Here is a 24,444-nt window from a genome sequence, read left to right as displayed (position 1 = left end):
TTTAACGTCAGTGTCTTGCCACATGGGCATTTTCAGTCATGCTATTCCCATTAGTAAAACTGGCTGCCATTGACTTTTGTTGGTCCTGCCCTTGTGCCCAGCAGAAGGGACACTGTGCAAAGAATTGGTTTGAAAGCAGTGTCAGGGGAAAGAGGAAAAAGTGCCTGAATAACTGAGCTGGCTGCCCGCCTTGACTTCCTGTCTTGGGAATTCTCTTCCGCCTTTAACTTCTGTTGATAGCAGGGTAGGCTGACACATAAGCATCTGTGTGGCACTGGCCATGGAAAAGCTGCCCAGGCAGACAGGGAAGTTCTACAAATGTTTTAGTGACTGGGGAAAAGCCAGTTCTTAGGTATCGATGTCCCATCTGCAGGAATAGTAACTCCTTACAAATTAAACCTGGACCCAGAGGCCCAAGTAGTAAATCTGCTGTCAGTCCTTTATATTTCCCATTAGAATCATTCATGCACATAAACAACAGATGGAAGAGATTAATGAGACAAGTTATATGCAAGTAGAATATATTGCTCTGAAACGTGAATGTAGCACACTCATTTGGCAGCGTGCAGTATCGGCTGTAATGGAAGACTGCAGCTCGCTTCAAGGTGGCGTGGGCAGTTGTGGCAAAACTTTCTACAATCAGTGAGAGAGACTCAAGCTGGAAGGAAACCCATTTCAAACACCCGTACAGTTTCCACAAAATGCTAGAGCATCCAAACCACGCTCTTCAAGTTGTTTAAAAAACAGATGACTCCAAAGAAAGCAAAAGAGCCCATGACACAGGACCTACTCACTTGTTTATTTTTACACGGTTTGCTCAGTTGTGTTTTGAAGTGGGTGTGTTGGCCTGTGAGTGTGTGACTACATGGCCTTCTGGACTAAAACTAGGGAACAGATTTGGAGCCCCTTGGTTCTTCTGTTTGACTGGAAATTAATTTCCTCCTTGGACTCTAATTTGCAACGTTTAATGAAATAGAAACTATTGGGAGCTTGTTGATAGTTCATGTTAGAGAGGCTGCAGTAGGTGTCACAACAGCTCTTTGCCCAATCACTGGTTACCTACAGTAAATGGAGATGGACCACAGCATCTAGGCCCTTAGGTACAAGCCTTGGAGGCTCAGATGGAGGCCAAGACTCTGATGAATCTGAACGACCAGACCTTCCATACCTTAGAAGTAGACTCAAGGCCAGCACCACGGGGAAGACAAGGGACAGGACTCAGGATGCATCTGGGTATCTGTGCCTTTCTGATAAGCCCTGGAAAGCTTGGCTCTGTGCATCTTAAGGTCACTGTCCACTTCAGAGGACAGGGTAGTTGTTTGTCTCATGATGAATGTGTATTGCCAGGGCTGCCCTGCAATTAGGATGGGACTACGAACCGGACAGCACTTGTCTCTGGCCAGAACTTAAACCCTTTGTGGACTCCAAGTTGCCCCTGGGCAGGTGCCACTGATTAGGAGGATGTTCCATGAGTGGCTGGCCTGCTCCACTGCTTGTACAGTTTCAAATCATCTTTGATTCCTGGCTAAATATCCCAGGTGCTTCCCTCTGTTTCTTTTCTGACCTAGTTTGTGTCCACTGGCAGATCCTGTTCGCTGTTCACTAGTGTATCTGTGGTCACAACACGAATGTGGCACTTCACATGGAATCCAGCTCAGTTCCAGAGTCTTATTTTCCCACCCCTTCTGGTGCCATATTTCTGTGAATGCCCTTAAAGATCTTATTAGGTTAAAAAAATTTTATTATGAAAAATTTTTAGGTATAGAAGAGTACAAAGAATAATACAATAAACACTTATGTTCCTATTTAACAACTCTATCGAAATCTTTTTTTTTTGTGGGGGGCATAAGAGATACATAGGGTATCTCCTGGGCACTCCCATTTTCATGTCCTTCCCCCCACCCCTTGCATCCTCCCTCCTTTCTTCTCTCTCTCCCAAGAGGTGACCATTCCCTTGAGTATGGTGTTTTCAATCGCATGCATGTTTTTTTTAATACTATCACTGTATGTCTTTTAAATATATATCATTGTTTTGCACATTTAAAAACTTTATAGACATGCCATCATTCTGTATTATCCTTCCACAACTTGATTTTTATTCAATGCTTTGCTTTTGAATTTTTATCCATGTTGTTTCATTTTTTACAATACTGCTGTGTAGCATTCTATTTTATGACTATACCTTAATTTATTTACCTGCTATTAATTGATATTTCTCTCCCCCTCCTTTTTTGGTGCACTGTGGCAGTTTAAAGTTGTTACGTTCCCCAGAAGGTCATATTTTTTAATCCATACTTGTGAGTTTAGACCTATTGTGGGTGGGACCTTTTTTTTTTTAAACTTTTTTTATTGTATAGTATAACATACATATAAAGCAAAGAAATAAAAAAGCAATAGTTTTCAAACATTCTTCAACAAGTGGTTACAGGACAGATCCCAGAGTTTGTCATGGGCTACCATACGATCCTCTCATATATTTCCTTCTGGGTGCTCCAGAATGTAGGAGGCTAGAGGGCTTAAATACTTTTTTATCATCACAATAGACTTTTTTCCTTTTTTTTTTGTGAACAATAACATATATACAAAAAACGCTATAAATTTCCAAGCACAGCACCACAATTAGTTTTAGAATGTATTTTAGACTTTGATATGGGCTGCAATTTCACAATTTTAGGTTTTTACTTCTGGCTGCTCTGAAATACTGGAGACTAAAAGAGATATCAGTTTAATGATTCAGCATTCATATTCTTTTGTGAGGTCTTATCTTCTATGTATAATTCCACCATCACCTTTGATCTTTCCATGCCTCTCATTGGGGTTGTTTGGGCTATGGCAATTCTAAATTTTTGATATTGGAAGGGCCTGTCACTAATATGGGGTAGGCAGATGGAACTATCTGATCTTCTGGAGAGGCTGGGCTAGGTTTCAGGACCCATCTGGAGGTTATAGGTTTCTGGCAAGTTACTCTAGTACCTGGAACCCTTGTGGAGTCTTGTAAATTGCCCTAGGTGTTCTTAAGTTTGGCTGGAATGGTGGGTGGGACCTTTTTTAAAAATATTTTTATTGATAAATCTTTGCACTTCTACATTCCATACATGGTGTACAATAAATGACTCACAATATCATCACATAGTTGTGCATTCATCACCATGATCATTTTTAAGAGTATTTGCATCACTCCAGAAAAAGAAATAAAAAGAAAAACTCATACATACCATATCCTTTATCCCTCCTTCTCATTGACCACTAGTATTTCCATCTATCCAATTGATTTTGGGGTGGAACCTTTTGATTTGTTTATTTCAGTTGAGATGTGACCCACCCCATTCAAATGGGTCTTAATCCTCTTACTGTAGTGCTTTATAAGAGGATAGAGGACACATAGAAGAAGTCCAGGGAGCTCAGAGAAGCTAAGAGATGAATTTAAGAGACCTCATAGAGAAAATCCCTGGAGAAGCTATGAGAGGACCCACAAAAGCTCAAAGAGGAATCCACTGGAACCAGACGCTGACAGCAATGCAACCTGGAGTGACGGACCAACAGACACCAGCCATGTGCCTTCTCATGTGACAGAGATGTTCTGGATGTCAGCAGCCTGTCTTCAAATGCCTTGAGTTGGACATTTTAACAGTCTAAGAACTGTGAATTTTAAGCTAAAGTTTAAGTTAATAAATCTCCATTGCAAAAGTCAATCCATTTCTATTATATTGCATTCCAACAGCTTTAACAAACCAAAACAGACATTAATAAGTATTCTAGTACATGTATCCTAGTGTGCAGGTGTAAGTTTTTTTTTCTAAGGTGTACACCTGGAAGTAGAATTGCTAAGACTACTTATTCTGCCAAATTGCTGCCCAATATAGACACCTACCAACAGCATATGTGAGAATTGTTTCTCCACCTCCTCCCCACCTGTTGGTGATATCACATTAACATTTTTCACCAATCTAAGAGTGAAATTTGCATTTGTCTAATTGTGAGTGCTTTGAATGTGTTTTGCATATGCGTATTTTCCATGTTCCTCTTCTGTGGTTTGCCTTTTTCTATACTTTGTCTCTTTCCCTATAGATATGCTTTTGTCTTTTCCTTATTCATTTTCAGTCATTCTTTATAAATTTTGGACATAATCTTTCTCAGTTCTAAGTGTTGCCTTTTTCATGTGCTTTTATTTGCTTTCTAACTTTGTTTAAGTGTGTTTTGGTGAACAAAAGATTTATATTTTCATGTATGGAACATGGAGTCAGGAGACTGGGTCTATGCCTGGCTCTGTCACTAATCAGTCACTTCTGGCACTTCTTTGAGGTCTCAAGAAGCCCATCTTTAATTTAAAGGAAACACATTGGTTGTCCCTAAGGACTCTTCTAAGAGATCAGTGACCATTCTAGCATCATGTGAATGAAGTATGCTTTAGAACAGACTGAAGATCCAGGATGAGAGAAAGGGTTGTCTTTGGTTGCTTCTCCTCAACAAGGGCAGTAATGCCTGGACAAGATCAATGCTAGAGGAGGCTGTGAAATACAGAGAAAGGAGGATAGCAAGACAATTTCGGTCATAGTCAGCACTTTAGTTCAATCCCTCGAAAGCTCCTGAAAGAGTGAGTGGGTCTACTTAGTCAACCTAAACTTAATTCCATGAATATTAAATAAAAGGGAAAGGGTGAGGCCAAAAATATACTCAATCATTTTCTAGAAATGTCCTGTCCATTTGAGACCTGGAGGAGAAGATTAGCACAGAACCATGTTTGACAAGTCGGATGGGTTTCTGGGCTCGGGCTCTTCTTGATGAGCAGTGGGAGACTACCTCTCTGGAGCTGTCACTATTCACCATTTGGCTGAGTCTTCAGAAGCACAATCATTCACCATCCTGTTCCTTGCCTCATGGGAAACACCACGTATTGTTGGCAAGGCAAAGACAACATCAAGAGTGTTCAAATGAAAAAGGGAGGGAAATCCCAAAATAAAACAGAAGTGGGCACAATGACCTTTTCACTGCCCTTTAGCCCTGGCAAAACAACAGCTGCCTTGTTCTGAGCCCATCTAATCCTTCAGAATTTATGTTCCTTAATTCTCCTAGTTGGCCTCAATGCAGACAGAGAATGTCTATGGCCTTTGCCAAATCAGGCTTTACTATCCTGCCAATTAGTGGGCCTGACTCAACAAACAGAAGGCTCCAGTTCCTTCAGGCAGCTGCCCTATTACCTACTTGGGCACTTTGGACTCAGGCAGCAGGTAGGTTAAAAGTAAGTCTGTTTGGGAAAGTGGCACTTTCTTGAAGGTCTCAAGAGCTGGAAATTTCTCTTCTTAGGAGTCACTTGGATCCCTTGGCCTGACTAAAATTTCCTTCCACAGAATTAAAACACACAGACTATCTGATGCTCTAAGAAGTACTGTACAAATGTCTGCTGAAAGCAGCAGAAAGGCCACCCAAGCTTGTGTCAGAGAAAACTGGGAAGAAGATTCTCTCCCTGGGAGGTTAACCTGAACTACTCCACCAGCCCTGAAGCACCTCCAAAGATGGATACAGTGTTAAGCAACTCAGAACCTGTGAGCCCTCATTTAGGAGCATGTGGTCCAGAAAGGGTGCAGACTGGGTTGGGGTCATCTGGATACACTGTGAAGCAAACCTGACCCAGAAGCAGGTAATATACAAATGATCAGCATGCATCCTGAGCTGAATTTAAATAAATCACATCAAAGTGGCTGTTCTCTGGAGAACATAATGCTGAGTGAAATTAGTCAGACATGAAAGGACAGATATTATACAATGTCACTATAGGAACTAACTAGAGTATGTAAAGTTATAGTCATAAAACATAGAATATAGGTTACCTAGATATTGACAGTAGCTAGAGAATGGGGAGTGGTTTCTTAATATGTACAGATTTTTTTTTAATGAAGTTTAACTTAAATGTTTGGGAATAGATAGAGGTGAGGGCAGCTCGTTATTGGGATTATAAGTAATAGTGCTGAATTGCAGATGAATTTGGTTGAAAGGGGTTGTTTAGAACCATGTAAGTCACTGATGGACACTAAGAATAGTCTTAAGTTCGTGAATGAACAAGTACAAATGTATAATGACATCTGTGCAAAGAGTTAATAATAAGAGGTCTATGGAGAAAAATTACCTATTGCAAATTACAGTAATACCTAAGTATTCTTTCATCAACAGTAACAGGTGTACCAATGCTAGGGGTCAGTAAAAGGGGAATAATAAGGGGTAAGGTTTATTTTGGGCTTATTTGCTATTTTTTCTGTTTGAATTAATGACAACGGTCTAAATCGAGTGTGATGATGAGTACACAGCTAGTTATTGATACTGTGAAGTATTGCTTGTATGCTTTGGATGGATTATATGGTATGTGAATACATATCAATAAAATGTGCAGCTAAAAAATGTGCTGTTCTTCTGAGTGCTGAGTCTGTGTATTCTTTGGCCACCTCGGTGGAGTCCCACTAAGCTACTCGAGACCCCAAGGTCCAGGAATGTTAGGTGCAGAGTTTAAGAATTTCAGTGGGGGAGCAACTAAAGAGAAGCAAATTACTTCTCCTGAATGCCCAGACTTCTTGAACAAAGGGAATTCACTTTGTATAAATCAACACAGAATTGATAAGAGGGAACATATTTCTAAATCCTCCACCATTTTTGCTTTAAAATGATCATGTGATACCCCAATAAATCCCAGGGTAATTTGGGCAGTGAATAAAGAAGTATTTGCAAAGTGCCCTTGGGGGAATGGATTAAAAAAAAAAAAAAAAAAACCTCTAACAAACACTTCTGTATCCCAGAAAGAGAATCTGTTCCCAAATTCTTATTGGGTCCCGTATGTAATGCATGAGAGAGAGAGCCACTGGAATAATCTGGTCACTCAAATAATATTGACTCTTCCTTCCTCTGTACTCCTAACTCTCAAAATGTCTTGTTATTTAAACAATGCATTTTAATTAACAGCTAACGTATATTACTAGGTGATTGGGATACAATAACTAAACTGTTTTAAATCATGTTTTTAATAGATGAGCTTTGCTTAAGGATAATCTGAGCACCCATGGGTGAGGATGGAGGTATCCCTGGGACTCTCTCAGAGGACTTTTTAGGTCCTCCCTTCTGCAGCTACATATTCTTCATAGAATTCAACCCAAACAACATGTTGGAGCACATTGAATGAAAAAGCAGATATATGAATACTGTACTATAATATGTCTTATATTAAAGAGATTGGCAAAACTGTAAACAATGGCAATCTGCTCACACTTTTTTGGTTTTTGAAAATATAGTCACTGCAAACAAAACATATGCTATTTATTTTAATATGCAATGGGTTTATTATTTTTAAATGAGTTAATAATGAAATATCATTGAATATCTCAGTTTTAACTTCTAATATAATAAATGGAATATATTGTGATCCACCAAAAAAAAAAATAAACAGAGCTATGGAGAGAAAAAGTCACTTGTCCATAGTCACAGAGCAGGTTAGTAGCAGGTTCCTGGGCCCCAGGCCAAGCTCTTTCAGTTTCCCTTGCTAATGTGCAGCTTCAGGCTCAGAGTCAGGCCAGGGGTACGTTTTCAGCTTTGTTTATTAAAAAAAATAACATTTGTTTCCTTTTTTCTACCTATGAAAGGTGATTACTCTTAGTAGGAATTCCGAAAGAAACAGAAAAGCATGAAGAAGAAAATTTATGTTTACTACCACCCAGAGGAAACTATTATTAAAATCTGTCATATTTGCTGTCGTGCTTTTCCTATGCACACTAGACTATAAGACCCATGGTGGAAGGGATTGAATTAATCTTGTTTGTTTTATCCTCAGCCTGTAGCACTGTGTCTGGCATATAAACGACAATCAATCCATACTTTGAATAAATGAATACAAAAATATACATGCACATATATATTATATTGCATATGTTCATATTTACATAAATTTTAAAGTTGAAGTTATCCCATTATTCACAGTTCACTTAATGTTCTGTTTTACTTAATATTATATCAAGATTTTGCCATGTCAGTAAATATCTTCTTATGACAAGATCTTTAATAGTTCCTATAATATTACATTATATGGCTGAGCTATAATTTATGTACCCATCTCCAACCAAAGGACACTTAGGTTGTATCCAAATTATTTTGAATTATAAATAGTACTGTGATAAATATCTCTGGGCATGAATCCCTGTAAGACTCGATCTGTTGGAGGAATTGAGCCTTTACCTTCATTAGTTGGAGAACTTTGGTCAGTAAAGCAGTAGCAAGTTGATTACTTGGGATCATCTTATCAGCCCTAAATAGATCATTTAACTCAGCTTCCCTTACTAACCTACAAGGCTCAGGTCAGAACTTTCAGTCTTTGGTGGGAGGAGTTAGATTATTGACTTAATTTTATCTCAGTTATATCTTAACCTGAAAAAGTCATGCCATGAGGGTGATAAAGGTACCTTAACCAAAGGGCAATTTACAGGTGATTTCATCAGTCTCATTCTTAGCCAAAGAACACTGGAAAGAGAAGAGAGAAAGAAAGGGGGGGGGGGGGGAGAGAAAGAAAGGAGGAAGGGAGGGAATGACCTTCATTCCCCTAAACAAGTTCAAGTACTTATTCTACTAGGAAATTGACTGTAAACTCAAGAAAAATTGAATAGATCACCATATCTGAACCCAAGCAGCAAATTTGATTCTCTAATGAATCTTCATATATGTGTTTCCTGCACCACCCACACCAGGTTGAACAGTTTTTACAATTGTATATTACACACCCTCTGACTCAATAATGTAGGAGTTCAAGCTGCCCAATTAATTTTCCCTTTCAGCTACGGCAAAGAAGACCAAAACAGATACTTGTGTGGCCAGAAGTTCCTGTTCTCAGAAGCAAAAGAAATCTTCATGGCATCATTTAGTTCTACCCAGAGCACCAAGGGGGCAAAAGCAGCCAAGGAAGAAGCAGGCAGAGAAAGTTCCTTTCTCACCAACATCACGTGCTCTACTCTCCTGCAGTCCAAACTCTGCATAGCTCCTGGCCTGGGGAGAGGACACCTGATTCCAGGATTGGGTTGTTGTACAAAGCAAAGAAAGTAACACGCTTACTGTGACACGTGTTGGCATGGAGGTTCTGGATATAACTTCAGAATGCAAGCTGTTTAAGAACTGCTCAGATCCACCATGGTGTGCATTGTGGCCTTATGAGCCAAATTATGGCAAGATATGTAATGATTCTCTCAAATAAACCCCTAATAGGAATCCAACTAATGCTTGATACTGTGTTTCTTTTCAGTTCCCATCTTATAACACTGCTGAAGATTGAAGAAAGACCAACACAATAGCATATGCTTGTTCAGCTAGAGCCTCAATTTCTCCAATTGAAAAATAAAGCAGTTAGTTGGACAAGGGGAGCAAACATTTTTCATTTCATGAGCTAGTTCTTATAGAGCAGTAGTCACTTTCTGTAGTACTATCTGAGGGACGTCAGGCCTTGACCAGGGCTTAGAAGAAAAAAGCTTCAGAATCACAGAGCAGTGGGGTCTTGAAAGAAAATCTAGCATACCCAAACTCAAGTCCTGTGAACCCTGAGAGCAAGCATTAATCTGATTTGTCTTGTGACACTGGGTACATTATTCAAAGAATAAGTAAATACTAAAATCTGACCACAGGGTTTACTTTTCTTTAAGTTGTTGCCATTGGGCATAAAAGAAAGGAAATCACCCAATACAGGGAGAAGAAATAATTTAAACATATTGCCAATGCTTCAGAGACCAAAATTAATCCTAAAATGAAAACCACTCATCAGAGACAACTGAGGAGTCACAGGAGAGTGGAGATGTTTTTCCTTCTGGTGCTCAGCTAACAAGATGCTGAGAGTGGTCAACAGACAAAACCTGTGTCCCATTCCTGCTAGTGACAACAACCCTGAAGTTCACCAGCTGGAAGAAACAAGGACAACAGCACTGATGGTATTATCATCCTAGCCTTCTCCTTCCCAGCCCCTTTTATTCTGGTAGAGAACAACCTCATTTTAGAAGTCTGAAATGTTAGATTCTTAGGTTTACAGTCTCTCCCACAGTCAGAGCTTAAACATATGAGTGAATCTAGAGAGGCCTCCTCTCCAGTCAAGCACTGTTGTGTCCACAGATGAAGGCTGGAACTGTGGCCACCATCTTTCACCATGAGGGGGCTGTGCTGGTTTGAAAGGATGTATGTTCCCTAGGAAAGCCATGTTTTAATCTAAATTCCATTTTGCAAAGGTAGAATAATAATCCTTATTCAATACTGTATGTTTGAAACGCTAATCAGATCATCTCTCTGGAGATGTGATTTAATCAAGAATGGTTGTTAAGCTGCCTTAGGTGATGACATATCTCCACTCATTTGGGTGGGTCTTGATAAGTTTTTGGAGTCCTGTAAAAGAGGAAACATTTTGGAGAATGAAAGAGATTCAGAAAGAGCAGAGAATGCTGTAGCACCATGAAGCAGAGTCCACCAGCCAGCAACCCTTAGAGATGAATAAGGAAAATGCCTCCTGGGGAACTTCATGAAACAGGAAGCCAGGAGAGAAAATTAGCAGATGATGCCGTGTTCGCCATGTGCCCTTCCAGCTGAGAGAGAAACCTTGACTGTGTTCACTGTGAACCTTCTCACTTGAGAGAGAGAGACCCTGAACTTCATCAGCCTTCTTGAACCAAGGTATCTTTCCTTGGATGCCTTAGATTGGACATTTCTATAGACTTGCTTTAACTGGGCCATTTTCTCAGCCTTAGAACTGTACACTAGCAATTTATTAAATTCCCCCTTTTAAAAGCCATTCTGTTTCTTGTATATTGCATTCTGGCAGCTGGCAAACTAGAACAGGGGCCAACACAAAGATCCAGCCAACACAAAGAAGAAGATAGGGGAGGAAAATGGAGAAAACCACCTGGGTCCTTGTTAATATTGTTGAAGGTAGACATGATCTTGGAATGGCCTAATTAAGCACATTTTTTGTTAGGTCTTATTTTTAAATCTTATTTAATCTTATTATTTAGTGGGTTTGTTTGTTGCTGACTCTAAAAATGTCCTATTGGATACCCAAGTTTTATATCTGCAGAAAGGCTCTGATAGGAGTGACTCTAGGGTGGTATATGAAAACCTTGGATTTTATGGATAATTTTTCTACAAACCCACAACTTCTCTAATAAAAAAATACTCTAAATGAAGATTTTTCCTTAGAAGCAATTGCTACGCTTTCAGATTGGCTGGAGCAGTAAATTTCAGATTTTGAACGTAAAAGCCAGGATGAGGGAAGAAAATAGTTCTGGAGAGAAATCATCTATAAAAAAACTGGAGAAGAAATTTAAATTTGCATACCTCTCTATTTCCTGCTTTCTAGGAGACTTTTCTTGAGGCTATACAAAAATGAAAGTTCACCAAAGTAAAACAGAGTGCCTCTGCTCTATTTATAGCTTATAGGTGGCACCCTGTCAGCAATACCATTCTCATCTTTATTGTCTTTTCTAGCTACTATTTTTCTGAGTGAGTATTGTAACACAGTAAGTCGTCAGCAATTCCCATAGGCAAATGTGAAAACATTTCAGTGGAGAATAAAGACAAATTAGAAAAGCAGCAAAACAGTCAGTCTACAAAAGTAATGATGAAGGAAGGAAGGAAGGAGGAAAGAAGGGATGGAGGGAAGAAAAAGAAGGGGGAGGGAAAGGATCCCTTATTGTATTAGGCATTTTAGAACTAGAATGGGAAAATAAGGCTGGTGCCCCTGTCTAGTATTTGTGGTGCCCCCAGAATGATTTGATCATCAAAAAGACCAAATCACTCCATCTGAAGGAGGAAATGTGATATACTGGAAAGAGCACAGACTTTGAAGAGAGAACATACAGATGTGAGTCCCAGCTCTGCTGTTACTACTTGTGAAAATTTATCTTTGAGAATGATCCATGAGCACTTGAGAAAAAGGTATATCCTGCTGTTGTGGGTGTAATGTCCTATAAATGTCTGTTAAGTCTAGCTCATTTATTGTAATATTCAAATTCTCTGTTTCTTTATTGATCCTCTGTCTAGATGTTCTGTCCATTGATGAGAGTGGCAAATTGAAGTCTCCAACTATTATGGTAGATGTGTCTATTTCCCTTTTCAGTATTTGTAGTGTATTCCTCATGTATTTTGGGGAATTCTGATTTGGTGTGTAAATATTTATGATTTTTATGTCTTCTTGTTTAATTGTTCCTTTTATTAGTAGATAGTATCCTTCTTTGTCTCTTTTAACTGTTTTACATTTGAAGTTTAATTTGTTGGATATTAGTATAGTTACTTCTGCTCTTTTCTGGTTGTTATTTGCATGAAATATCTTTTCACAACCTTTCACTTTCAACCTATGTTTATCTTTGGGTCTAAAGATGTGTTTCCTGTAGACAGCATATAGAAGGATCCTGTTTTTTAATCCATTCTGCCAGTCTATGTCTTTTGATTGGGGAATTCAGTTCATTAACATTTAGTGTTATTACTGTTTGCGTAATACTTTCCTCTACCATTTTGCCTTTTGTATTATATATATCATATCTAATTTTCCTTCTTTCTACACTCTTCTCCACACCTCTCTCTTCTGTCTTTTCGTATCTGACTCTAGTGCTCCCTTTAGTATTTCTTGCAGAGCTGGTCTCTTGGTCACAAATTCTCTCAGTGACTTTTTGTCTGAAAATGTTTTAATTTCTCCCTCATTTTTTGAAAGACAATTTTGCTGGATATAGAATTCTTGGTTGGCAGTTTTTCTCTTTTAGTAATTTAAATATATCATCCCAATGTCTTCTTGCCTCCATGGTTTCTGCTGAGAAATCTACACATAGTCTTATTGGGTTTCCCTTGTATGTGATGGATTGTTTTTCTCTTGCTGCTTTCAAGATCCTCTCTTTCTCTTTGACCTCTGACATTCTAACTAGTAAGTGTCTTGGAGAACGCCTATTTGGGTCTCTTCTCTTTGGGGTGCGCTGCACTTCTTGGATCTGTAATTTTAGGTCTTTCATAAGAGTTGGGAAATTTTCAGTGATAATTTATTCCATTAGTTTTTCTCCTCCTTTTCCCTTCTCTTCTCCTTCTGGGATACCCACAACACGTATATTTGTGCACTTCATATTATCATTCAATTCCCTGATCCCCTGCTCATATTTTTCCGTTCTTTTCCATATAGTTTCTGTTTCTTTTTGGATTTCAGATGTTCCATCCTCCAGTTCACTAATTCTAGCCTCTGTCTCTTGAAATCTACCATTGTAGGTTTCCATTGTTTTTTTCATCTCTTCTACTGTATCTTTCATTCCCATAAGTTCTGTGATTTGTTTTTTCAGACTTTCCATTTCTTCTTTTTGTTCATCCCTTGCCTTCTTCATGTCCTCCCTCAATTGATTGATTTGGTTTTTGAAGAGGTTTTCCACTTCTGTTCTTATATTCAGAATTAGTTGTCTCAGCTCCTGTATCTCATTTGAACTATTGGTTTGTTCCTTTGACTGGGCCATATCTTCAATTTTCCTGGTGTGATTTGTTATTTTTTTCTGGTGTCTGGACATTTAATCAGATTTCCCTGAGTGTGAGACCCAGCAGGTTGAAAGACTTTCCTGTGAAGTCTCTGGGCTCTGTATTTTTATCCTGCCCATTATGTGGTGCTTGTCTGTCTGCGGGTCCCACCAGCAACAGACGTTGTGACTCCTTTATTAATGCCACTATTGGTGTTTGGTTGAACCTAGTCCCTGCCACTGTCGGAGACTCCCTCCTCTCCCTCTGGGCAGCTGCCTGTGGGGGAGGGGCGCTGGCTGCTGGCCACCATGGCTTGGGGAACTCGCTGATCCGAGACTCACCACCAGACCAGGAAGCCACCTGTGGGGGAGGGGCACCAGTCGCTGGCCGCCGCGGCTTGGGGAACTCACTGATCCGAGACTCGCCGCCGGACTGGGAAGCCGCCTGTGGGGGAGGGGCGCTGGCCACCAGCCGCTGCGGCTTAGGGAACTCGCTGATCCGAGACTCGCCGCCAGACCGGGAAGCCGCCTGTTGGGGAGGGGCACCGGTTGCCGGCCGCCGCAGCTTGGGGAACTTGCCTCTCCAACACTCTAAGCTGCTCTGGGAAGGAGGGAGGGAGAGGTGGTAGCCACCAGCTGCCACGGCCCAGGGAAGCGCGGAATCTCGCAGCCGATCCAGCCAGTCCAGACTGGGGTACGCTGTGTGTCCGGTCCCTGCCGTGGCCCCAGGAGCTGTTCTGCACTGTTTCTGATCACCTAGTAGTTGCTCTGGAGGAGGAACTAAGACGCGTGTACCTTACTGAGCCGCCATCTTGGCCCCTAGTTGTGAAAATTTAGACTAGAGGCCAGCAAACTACAGCCTACAGGTCAGTCACCTGTATCTGTACATAAAGTTTAATTGGAACACAGTCATGGTCATTTATTTGTGTACTATCTATGTAGGTTTTGAGATACAATGACAGAGTTGAGTAGTTGTGATAGAGATGGTATGAAGTGCAAACCTAAAATATTTACCATCTGGCTGTTTAAGTAATAATTTGCCTTCTAGAATTGCCTAACCTCTTTTGGACTGTTTCACCATCTGTAAAATAGAATAGAAATCAACAGCAGATTTGAAGAAATGATCAGTGACCTAAAGAAATTTCAATAGAAATTTTCAAACCTGAAAAACATTAAGTAAGCAAGATAAAAAAAAATGAACAGAGTCTCCCAGAGACCTGAGCAAAATATCAAGCAAACCAACAGACATGTCCTAGAAGTCCCAGAAAAAGAAGAGAGAGGAAGGGTCAAAATAAAGGTGTTCCAAACAAACAATAATTGAAAATTCCCCAAACTTAAAGAAAAGACATTACAAATCCAAGGAGCTCAAAGAACCCCAACAAAGAGATCCATAGTCAAACTGTTGAGGGCCAAAGAAAAGAGAAAATCTTATAAACAACAAGAGTAAGGGGATGTAAGGATATTTCAGTGGTAGAATTCTCACATGTGATGTGAGAGATCTGGGTTTGGTTCCCAGCCCAGCACTCCCCCAACAAAAAAATCAACAATTGGTGCTGCAATAATGGAATAGTCACAGGGAAAAAGAATGAAATGTGACCCCCACCATACAGCATACAAAACAACAACAAGAGTAATGCAAAATAATTAATGGCTAACTTCATGTAACAAAAAATGGAGGTCAGAAGGCAATGGACAACATATTCAAAGTGCTGAAAGAAAAAACTTTCAACCAATCATTTTATATCCAGAAAGACTATCCTTGAAAAATGAAGGCAAAGTAAAAATGTTTGCAGATAAACAAAAGCTGAAAGAACTGGTGTTTGCTGTTCTTCAGGCTAAAAAATATAATACCAAACAGTAATACCTTCCTGAATTTACAGGAAGGGCTAGAAAGCATCAGAAATAGTTAAGATATGGTAAATATAAAAAAATGTATAAAAGTCCTTTTTTTCTTTTATCTCCTAATTTCTTTTTAAAAACCTAAGAGTGTATAAAGCAATAATTATAATACTTTATTGTTGGGTGTATTACACATATAGATGTAATAATACAATTATAATAAACCATAATAGCACAGGCAGGGGTTGGGGGGAGTTATACCAGAGTAAAGTCACTAAATTTTACAAGAATTAAGTCAACATTAATCTGAAATAGATTGTGATTAGTTAAGAAAAAAGAAGAAAATAATTTTTAAAAATGGATCTTAAAAAGCCATCAAAAGAATTAAAAGGTATACTAAAAATATTTACCATGAAAGAAGGCAGTAAAGGAGGCACAAAAGAATAAAAAATGAGACATATGGAAAACAGAGAAGAAGATGACAGACATAAATCCAACTATATTAATGATTGCTTAAATGTGAATGGATTAAATATTCCAAAATGCAGAGATTGTCAGACTAGATAAAAATTAAATTCTCAGTTTATAGGGTTGGTGAGAGTTTTACAGTTCATGTTATCTATTATAATGTCTGATTCAGATCAATATGCTCCAAAAAATCTTAATACCTTTCTTTCTCACTTCTCCAACTGGTTTTGGAAGTAAGAGACCTTTCCCAGAATCAAAAACTGGTTACTGGTCTTGAAGCCTAATATATAGTTAGAAATTAAGAATATAGCTCTTCCTTCACAGATGTTTCTTCTTCATTACAGTGGGGTAGGACCTGTTTTTGTATCTACCACCATCATCCCACTCTCCAGAGTTTTGTTTTGTTTTTTCGTTTGTTTATTTCCAGAGTTTTTGATGAACTGCTTTCCATTTTTCAGATTTATGTTATTGACAAATTAATCTGTCAGAAACTAAAGAAAGCTACAAGGAGCACTACCACCATGAGCTTAATTTTGACCCATCTGTTCACTCGTGAAATGGAAGCAAAGAAAACTTTGGAAGAAATTTACCATATTATTTTAAATGTCATGATAAAGAAGACCGGATATTGTCTTTCAAACACCTAGAATTCAGGAAGGTGGGTTTTTAAAAGATGGGAGTGATCAGCCAACATGTAGAAGCCCCATAACTTAGTTGTTATACACAAATTCTGAAACCAGCCTATCTGTACTTGAAGCCTACCTCTTAGCACCAGTGTCACTTTAGCCAGGTTACTTCAAATCTCTGTGCTAAGAGGCTTAGTTCAGCACAGCTAGATCATCTGTAAAATGAGGTGCTAATAAGAGTATTAAATGAGTTAATATAGGTAAAGCTCTTAGAACATCATTGGCAGATAGGAGTGTCTTTGTTGTTGTCAGACATCACTGGAAAAGAGCTTACCTAGGAAGCTCTAGAGATTGCAAATCACAAGGTGTGGAAAGCTGTGAAGGGATCAGCAGCTATCAAAAGGAAACTGTGTGGTCACTCAAACAGAAACCTCTCTGGTAACCTCAGAATTCTTAAGAAAATGTAGCAATTGTTAGAGGAAGAAGAAAGAAGGAATGGAGAGGTCAAGGTGCTCAATCTAGAATAAACGACACCTGAAAGGTGCCTTGGAGTTTTGATTCAGAGAGACAACTTGCAGGAAGGTTTCAGATTCAACAAAAGCAGGCAGATTGGAGACAGAGCAGCCAGATAAGAGGTGACATGGAACTATCTGAGACGTGTCCTGAAAACAGAAGGACAGAGGGTGTGGAAGCCAAAGAAGCATGGGGTTTCAGAAGGGAGGAAGCTGCAAAGTTGGCAGGAAATTGGGCCTGGCAATTAAAAGCTCATGAATGACCTTCATGACCTTTGTCACATGGTTATAGTGGAGTAATGGGGGCGAGAAGTAGAAAAGGGTGATAAAGAAGAGGGGGCAACGAAAATAGGAGGGAACTGAAGCTTGAAGCTGATGATGTCAAGCTAACAAATGACAAAGCCAAAGACGACCTCCAAATATTGTTGATTTGCTTCTGCCTTCTGAGTGAACAGACGTTGATGTACTTGATGATAACTATGCAAAAGCTTTTCACATCAATTCTTTTATTCAAAACCCAGAAAAGAAAAAATTATCATGTCCTCTTGTAGAGATGGAGAAACTGAGCCAATAGGAGGAGTTGTGTATTCCTGAGGACACACAGTAGTGAGCAGCAGTCAAGATTACAGTCTTTTTTATTCTGCCATATGACAACTACTATCTCGGTCAAGTAAAAAGATCTTTGGTCGAAAACTGGAAATGTTAAGAGGGAGCTGAGGCTGAGGAAAATGGCTCAAAGGGAGCAGGGAAAAGCCCTGCCTGAATACAGCCTCCTGGCCCCAGTGAATTCTACCCAAAGGCCAGGAGAGGACACTACCCTGGAGAAGAAGACACTACAGGCTGGAGACGAGGTGGTGTCATTCTCATTTTATTCCCCTGGCTTTCTTCCCTCTGCTTCCAGAGCCCACTCAGGGCAGACTGACCTTGGCACATCTTCTGACTGATGTGACCCTGATCTTCACTTGACTGCGTTACCAGTGGGGTGGACTATTGGGTCTCAGAAGCAGGAAACAGGCTCTACCCTGTCAGCCTCACTTCATAGATGGGCAGGGAGGGCCACAATGCAACTTTGGCTAACTCCTCCCATGCACGATACATGGAGGCATGTCCTCCTCTTTGGGAAGAGAGAAACCCACCATTTTCCAATGTCTTTGCCTGAAGCTGGTGGAATAAGTTCAATTTCAAACGGGACACAGAAAACTCTACTACATTTTCAAATCAGTCTTTACTGAGTGATAATGGATCATTGCAAATAAACTGCTACTTTCATCAAGTCTTGGCTTTTTGTGTTTCCTACAGCATAAAGGGGAGAAAGCATCAGCCCTCTGAAGCTGTTCCCCCAGGAGATCTTTTAGATTCTACTTCATCACCCCTATCACCCCTGTGATATTCAATGACAGTGATGAATAACCATCCCAAATATGTCTCAAAATGTTTGCACATATGTTGCTTTATTTTATTCCTACAGGCAAATCAGTAGGATTTATACACAGCATACAGATTTTAAAAAGTGAAAACTTAGAAAGGATACTTTGTACAAGATCATACAGGCAGTGAGTAGCACAATGGGATCGAAAATCAAGTTCCTTGGATCCTAAAATCCATGCTCTTTCCAAGATACTGCCTCTCGTTGTTTCCCCAGATCTTGGTAAAGGTCTGCTAGCTACAACACCCATCAAATAAGAAAAATTCATTAGATACCATGGAATAGGACAGTATGTTGCCATGTAGTCTATCATAAGAAACTTTGTTCAATGTCTTAGGCTAGATGCTATCATAGTAGAAGGGAACACAACTGGCTGAGTGATCAAACTCCCCAGATGCTAACCTATGGACTGCTGAGTAAGCATCTAAAAAAAGTCACCTCAACTGTCTTAATACCTCTCCTATGTATCCTTGTTTCCCCATCTCCAGTCTTCTGCCTCCCCTTCTCTGGTTCCTAACCAGTCATCAGCCCTTCAGTCCTGCCTGCTATCCCTCTGCCTTTGGAGGATGGGATAGGAATGGGTGAGGCCAGGGATGGGGAGAACAGTTCACAAACCACTAGGCTTGAGACACAGCTGTAGAGTGAGTATAGAGAGGAGTGAAAGGTGCCAGAGAGCTTAAGGAGGTAGAATTGACCAGATTTCATGAGAAAGTGGATGTAAGGAAAGAAGGAAAGAGAGGGTTTAAGCTGATCTGGAGTTTCTCACTCACATGGCGATGGGGAGGCTAGGAGGGCAGCATTCTCCAGATAGTGAATGCAGAGGGTGTAGAGGTTTGTGGAGAGGGACCAGCACCCTCGCTCAAATGGGGTACACCTCACGTGGAGGTGCCTGGAAGCTGACCTCCTGGATGCCTGGTGGACAGTGGGCCACAAGGGAGAGTGCTCAGAGTTGGTGATTCGGATGTGGGCATCACTTGCAGGTAAATGAAGGGAAGCTTGTTACACAGATGAGAATGTCATGGAAGAGTGTGTAGGATAAGAGGAGAAAGAGGACCAAGGCCAGACAAGAGCAGGCAGGGTGGAGGCAGAGCAGCCAGATAAGAGGTGACATGGAACTATCTGAGACATGTCCTGAAAACAGAAGGACAGAGGGTGTGGAAGCCAAAGAAGCATGGGGTTTTAGAAGGGAGGAAGCCACAAAGATGGCAGGAAATTGGGCCTGGCAATTAAAAGTTCATGAATGACCTTCATGACTTTTGTCACGTGGTTATAGTGGAGCAATGGGGGCTGAGAAGTAGAAAAGGCTGATAAAGAAGAGGGGGCACTGAGTAAAGACTGCTCTCTTGAGAAGGCTGCTCCATAATGGAAAGGGACAAGTAGGGTGGTAGCCAGAAGGAGTGCTAGGTGTGAGGAGACTTCTTTTTTAAAAGGAGAGATACTTTGCCATGATAATATGATGAAATTTTAAAACCAGCAGTAAAATATAGGTTGCGTATATAGAGATGAAGGAGAAATTGATGAAATTGTTGAGGTGTTGACCAAGAGTAAGAATTAAGGAAGTTTGGGGCATGAGCTTTAGACAAACAGGAGGGACAGTAATTTCCTTGAGACAAAAGGTAGTAAGGGATGAGTGTGGGCACAGTTTAAAAGCATAAAGGGAACTGCAGGAGTTTAACCTGATGGCCCAGTCATAGAGATAGTGGTAATGACTGCACTCTTCTTATTAGAATTTTCTATGATGTAGAGGCCAGATCGTGGGCTGAGACCACAGGAGAGGAAGCCAGCCAGGCTTCTGCACAGATGCAGCAGGTCCTGCTGAGGCTAGAGACCTCGAATTTGCAGCCACACCCATCTGCATTTCCCCCAGCTAGGCTACCCCAAGAAGCAATCATTGTAACTGCCAGTATTTGCACCCAAAAACCACCATTCAAGTACAGGACGTTGGATATATTATTTTAGCAGCAGCCTGTGAGAAAAGGATATCAGAGTTTTTAACTGAGTGTCTTCCCATCTAAGTGAATGGTCTGGGCAAGATGGTGCCAAAAGTTCATGCTTCATCACATCCCCTCTATTCCTAAGACAAAAATATGAGAGAGAAAATATCAAAAGAGAAACCCAATAAAACATAGCTGGGCTCTGAAACCAGTTCAGCATCTCTGAGGACCAGAAACAGATGGAAATGAAAGCCATGGGTGGAACTGAAGCCTTCAGCCTGCTGGGCTTTGAGGCCAGTAACCTACAGTGGTGGCCAAGAGGTCCGCTGCTTCGAATAACAGGGACTAAAAGTGCCCCTGCTCGAGTCATAGAGAGCTGAGCTCATTTCTGGTTGCCCTCATACAAGGTAGCTGGGTAAAAAATGGCAGCCGCCTGCTACTGGGGCTGTGAGTTTTTGGAAAGCTGAGGCTTGAATGCCCAGAGAGGAAAAGACTCCTAACTGAGCCAGGAATGGAATCCGCTGCTGACTGAGAGGGAATCTGGGCCTGCTATAACCCAAATTCCCTTCAGAGCAGGAGGGAAGTCCCACCTGAAAAGCTCCCAACACAGGTGGAGGCCTCTCAACGCAACTCAACAGAGATGAGGGGACCACGGCAAATTGGGGGGTCTGCCTGCTTGAGTACAGAAGGGGCCCAGAGTGGAGGGAGCAGAGAAAATACGGGGGAGAGTGGCAGGGGATGAGGTTCAGAAGAAACAGGACCAGGTGTTGAAACTTTTGCTGAGGTTGTGACACCAATACAAATAATGAGAATTTGGGTCGGGTGGGGATGGTTTGTGGCCAAGGGAGGTGGGTCTAGACAAGCTGATGATGAAGTTAATATGGAAAAGCTCTAGAGCCAGGTGTATTTTGAAAATAGAGAACCAAAGGGGAGAATTAGCCCCCACTAAATTTTAAAATACAGAGGCATAAGAAATAAAACAAAACGATGTAATATGAATACCCAAATAAACAGACAGATGAAGATAAGACCAGAAATAAACTTAAATACATTTTTTAAAATTTAGTGTATAGCAAAGTGGCTATTAAATCAAGGGGAAAGGTATTTGCGGTTCATACCACACACAGAGGCTAACTTTACTAATACATAAAGAAAAACCAACAATTCAAAGGCAAGTAGGCAAACAGCATCATCGTTTCAACAGAAAGAGAAACCCAAGTGGATTTTAAATACATGAAAAGATATTCAAAGGAAATTAAAAAATAGAAACATATTGATAGGTCTTTTTTTTTTTTTTTGTCACCAGTTTGGCAAAAATATCAAAGCATTGGATGACACACCATATTAGGGACCTTGCAAGTCTTTGCTTATTTTGCTGTACAATCCATGTACAACTGTTTTCTGCCCTGGTGGGTACCAGACACCCTACCACCAAGAAACATCTGGTGGAACAGCCCACCAGGGGCTCAGTTATGCTCTAGCTGGGAGACCCACGCCCTGTGAGGTTGGGGTGCTGACCTGATGGGATGTAGAACATCCTTTGAACCAGGAACTATTTCTCCCACAGGCAGAGTACACTGGTCTTGGAATGAAAGTTAGAATAGTGACTTCTTTCACTGCATCTAATGACCCATTCACAGAGTTTTTGCTTCCAAGCCCTGCAACCTTGGGCCCTGATGTACTAGAAGATCTGATACACAAAAGAGGAATGCTTCCACCAAGGATGCAACTATGATTTCACAGAATTGCAAGTTGAGAACTCCATCTGGCTACTTTGGGCTTCTCATGCCACTGAAGGAATGGGCAGAAAAAAGAAGTTATCCTATTGGCTAAAGAGAATAATGACAATTACCCAAGGAACATTGGATTTATGACACACAATGAGGCAAGTAATCTCTCTCTGGAGCTGAAAAGATCACCGGGAATGCCTCTTAGTATATCATGACCAGTTATGGAAGTTAATGGAAGGTACTTCACCCAGTAAAGGCAGAACTATTAAGAAATCAGTCCCTTTGGGAAAACAGGTTGAGTCATTGTTGCAGGTAATGACTCCTAAATAGCCAAGTGTTGGCAGAGGTAGAAGAAGAAAATGATAAATAACCAAAGACGTGAAGACTGAACAGCTATGCCTAATTTTATATGTATATATTAATAAATTTTTTCCCTTTTTCTGTCTTATTCCTTGACTATTTTGTATAAAGGATATTGATGGTACTTAAATTTACAATCAGAAGAACCACATTCAAATTTGAAGGGGAGAACCACATATCACAACCAGGAGATCCTGTATTATTGAGATGCATATGGTGAATGACGGGACTTTATGTGACCCTACGTGGGAGAAATAGCTCGAGTGCCTGCAGCCTGCGGCTGTACAAAGGTCAGTTGTATTCTGTCAGGCAGAAAGCATGATGTTATTGTTCTATGGCAGTTAAATATGGGTAGAAGGGCGAGGATGGAGCTGAGTCATTGACTGTTTTACTCTAAGGTCCATTCCCACCCTTTTCAGCCATGGTATGTGTCATAGGGAAGTGTCTCTCCCAGGCTCTCTTGCTGCATTCAGGTAGTTTCCAGAAACAGGAGGCACTAGTAGAAAAAGGGAAGGCAAAATAAAGGGAGAATCAGGGTATTTCTTCCCCTTCCCTCTCTGTCTCATGGGTATCGCTGTCAGCAGCTGCTTCTCCTCCAGCTCCCTCTTCACAGCCCCTGCCTGGTCCTCTGGGGTTCCAGCATCCACTGGTGGCCCTGACCCCTGGGATCTAGTAACATGGTGGCTTTGGCCCTCCACCCTGGATGAAAGCACCTTCCAGCTAGCTCTTGCTCTGACTTGCCTCCATTCCTGGTTTGACTCCTCTTGCCCACCATCACCTCCCTAGTCAGTTCCCAGTTTTGAGTCCCCACTACCTAGAAACATACCTAGAGATGTTTCCGTTGTTTTTTTCTTGACTGGCCCCTGGCTGAAAAGATAAGAAAGTATGAAAACAAGTGGGTGGGAGTGTGAATTCAAACATACTTTGCTGGTGGGAGTGTAAACTGGGAAAGCTCTAAGGTGGGTGAATGGACAATATTTACACTGAATTAACCACCAGAATTACAAAAGCTACTGCCCTTTGTCCCAGCAATGTCACTTCTAAAAATTCATCCTATAGATATATTTGCACCTGTTTAGATAATGTTTGTAAAAATTGTTCATTGTGGCATTGTTTGTAATTGCAAAAGATTGGAAACTACCTAAAAATCCACTAAAGGGGATGGATTAAATAGATCAGGGTACATTCATAAAACAAACAAATATGCAGTCACACGCAAAAATGAGGAAGTTCTTTATGTATAGTTAAGGATAAATCCCTAAGAGATGATAAAAGCAAGATAGAGTACAGTGTATGTCAGACTACTATAAAGGACACATTTCTTTATATTCACAACGATTATCTTTAACCAGAAATTGACAATATTGGCTGCCTCTGGAAAGAGAGACAGAGAAGATGGGGAAAGAAGAATGAAGGAAATTTTCCACTATTACTCTTTCGCATCTATAGAATTTATTAATATGTGATTACATATAATCATATGCAGATATAAAATTTAAATGTAAAGAAATGTAGCCCTTGGTGGTCTCGAAAGACAAACCTGGAACACACATATGTGGGGAGAGAGAAAGGTTGGAAATAAATGGATGAATAATACAAAGAAAAACTAGTAAGATGCAACAGAATCCTGGGGAAGAAATATTAACCAGAAAAAAATATGAAGGAAGACAAAAACACAAAAGGAAACATTAAATTAAAAAATGAAAAAACTACTAATCATGAGGAGGTATATACCTAACAACATAGTTTCAAAGTATATAAAGTGAAAACTAAAATAATCACAGGGAAGAAACTGAATGTGCAAATAAAAAATTAAGAACATAGTTGACCATACAATAAAATCAGCATGCCTGATCTAATAGATATACAGAAAATTTTGCACCAAGAAATGGGGACTCTCCATCCTTTTGGAGCACATAAAAAATTGACTGTGGATTAAGAGACAAAAGAAACCTCAACACATTTCAAAGAATCCATGTCATTCAGGCCATGTACTCTGACTGCATGCAATTAAATTAGAAATCAATGATAGACTTCCTTGCAGAATGACCACAGCAGATGGGACACTGTG

At 40.4% G+C, this 24,444-nt stretch overlaps 2 long non-coding RNA genes across 16 annotated transcripts in view; both read left to right on the top strand.

Annotated features, from left to right (window-relative positions):
• The window catches only part of LOC143669989 (uncharacterized), a 29,653-nt gene extending 20,318 nt beyond the window's left edge, over nucleotides 1–9,335 (top strand). Inside the window, exons 2-3 of the long non-coding RNA XR_013169198.1 lie at nucleotides 8,805–9,156; nucleotides 9,266–9,335. This is a non-coding gene — a long non-coding RNA (uncharacterized LOC143669989). The remainder of the gene's footprint in view (nucleotides 1–8,804; nucleotides 9,157–9,265) is intronic.
• A 12,652-nt stretch (nucleotides 9,336–21,987) lies between these two features.
• Nucleotides 21,988–24,444, top strand: part of LOC143669987 (uncharacterized) — a 224,485-nt gene continuing 222,028 nt past the window's right edge. For 5 of the 15 annotated variants that reach the window (XR_013169195.1, XR_013169190.1, XR_013169193.1 and 2 more), the window contains exons 1-2: nucleotides 22,026–22,325; nucleotides 22,485–22,663. This is a non-coding gene — a long non-coding RNA (uncharacterized LOC143669987). Of the gene's footprint in view, nucleotides 22,326–22,484; nucleotides 22,664–24,444 lie in introns of all 15 variants that reach the window. The other 10 variants (XR_013169185.1, XR_013169186.1, XR_013169188.1 and 7 more) reach the window with 8 other exon arrangements.

Source organism: Tamandua tetradactyla, chromosome 26 (assembly GCF_023851605.1).
Source record: "Tamandua tetradactyla isolate mTamTet1 chromosome 26, mTamTet1.pri, whole genome shotgun sequence".
NCBI classification, from domain to species: domain Eukaryota; kingdom Metazoa; phylum Chordata; class Mammalia; order Pilosa; family Myrmecophagidae; genus Tamandua; species Tamandua tetradactyla.
The sequence above is the reverse complement of the archived record's forward strand: the minus strand, read 5'-3'. Positions and strand labels throughout refer to the sequence as shown.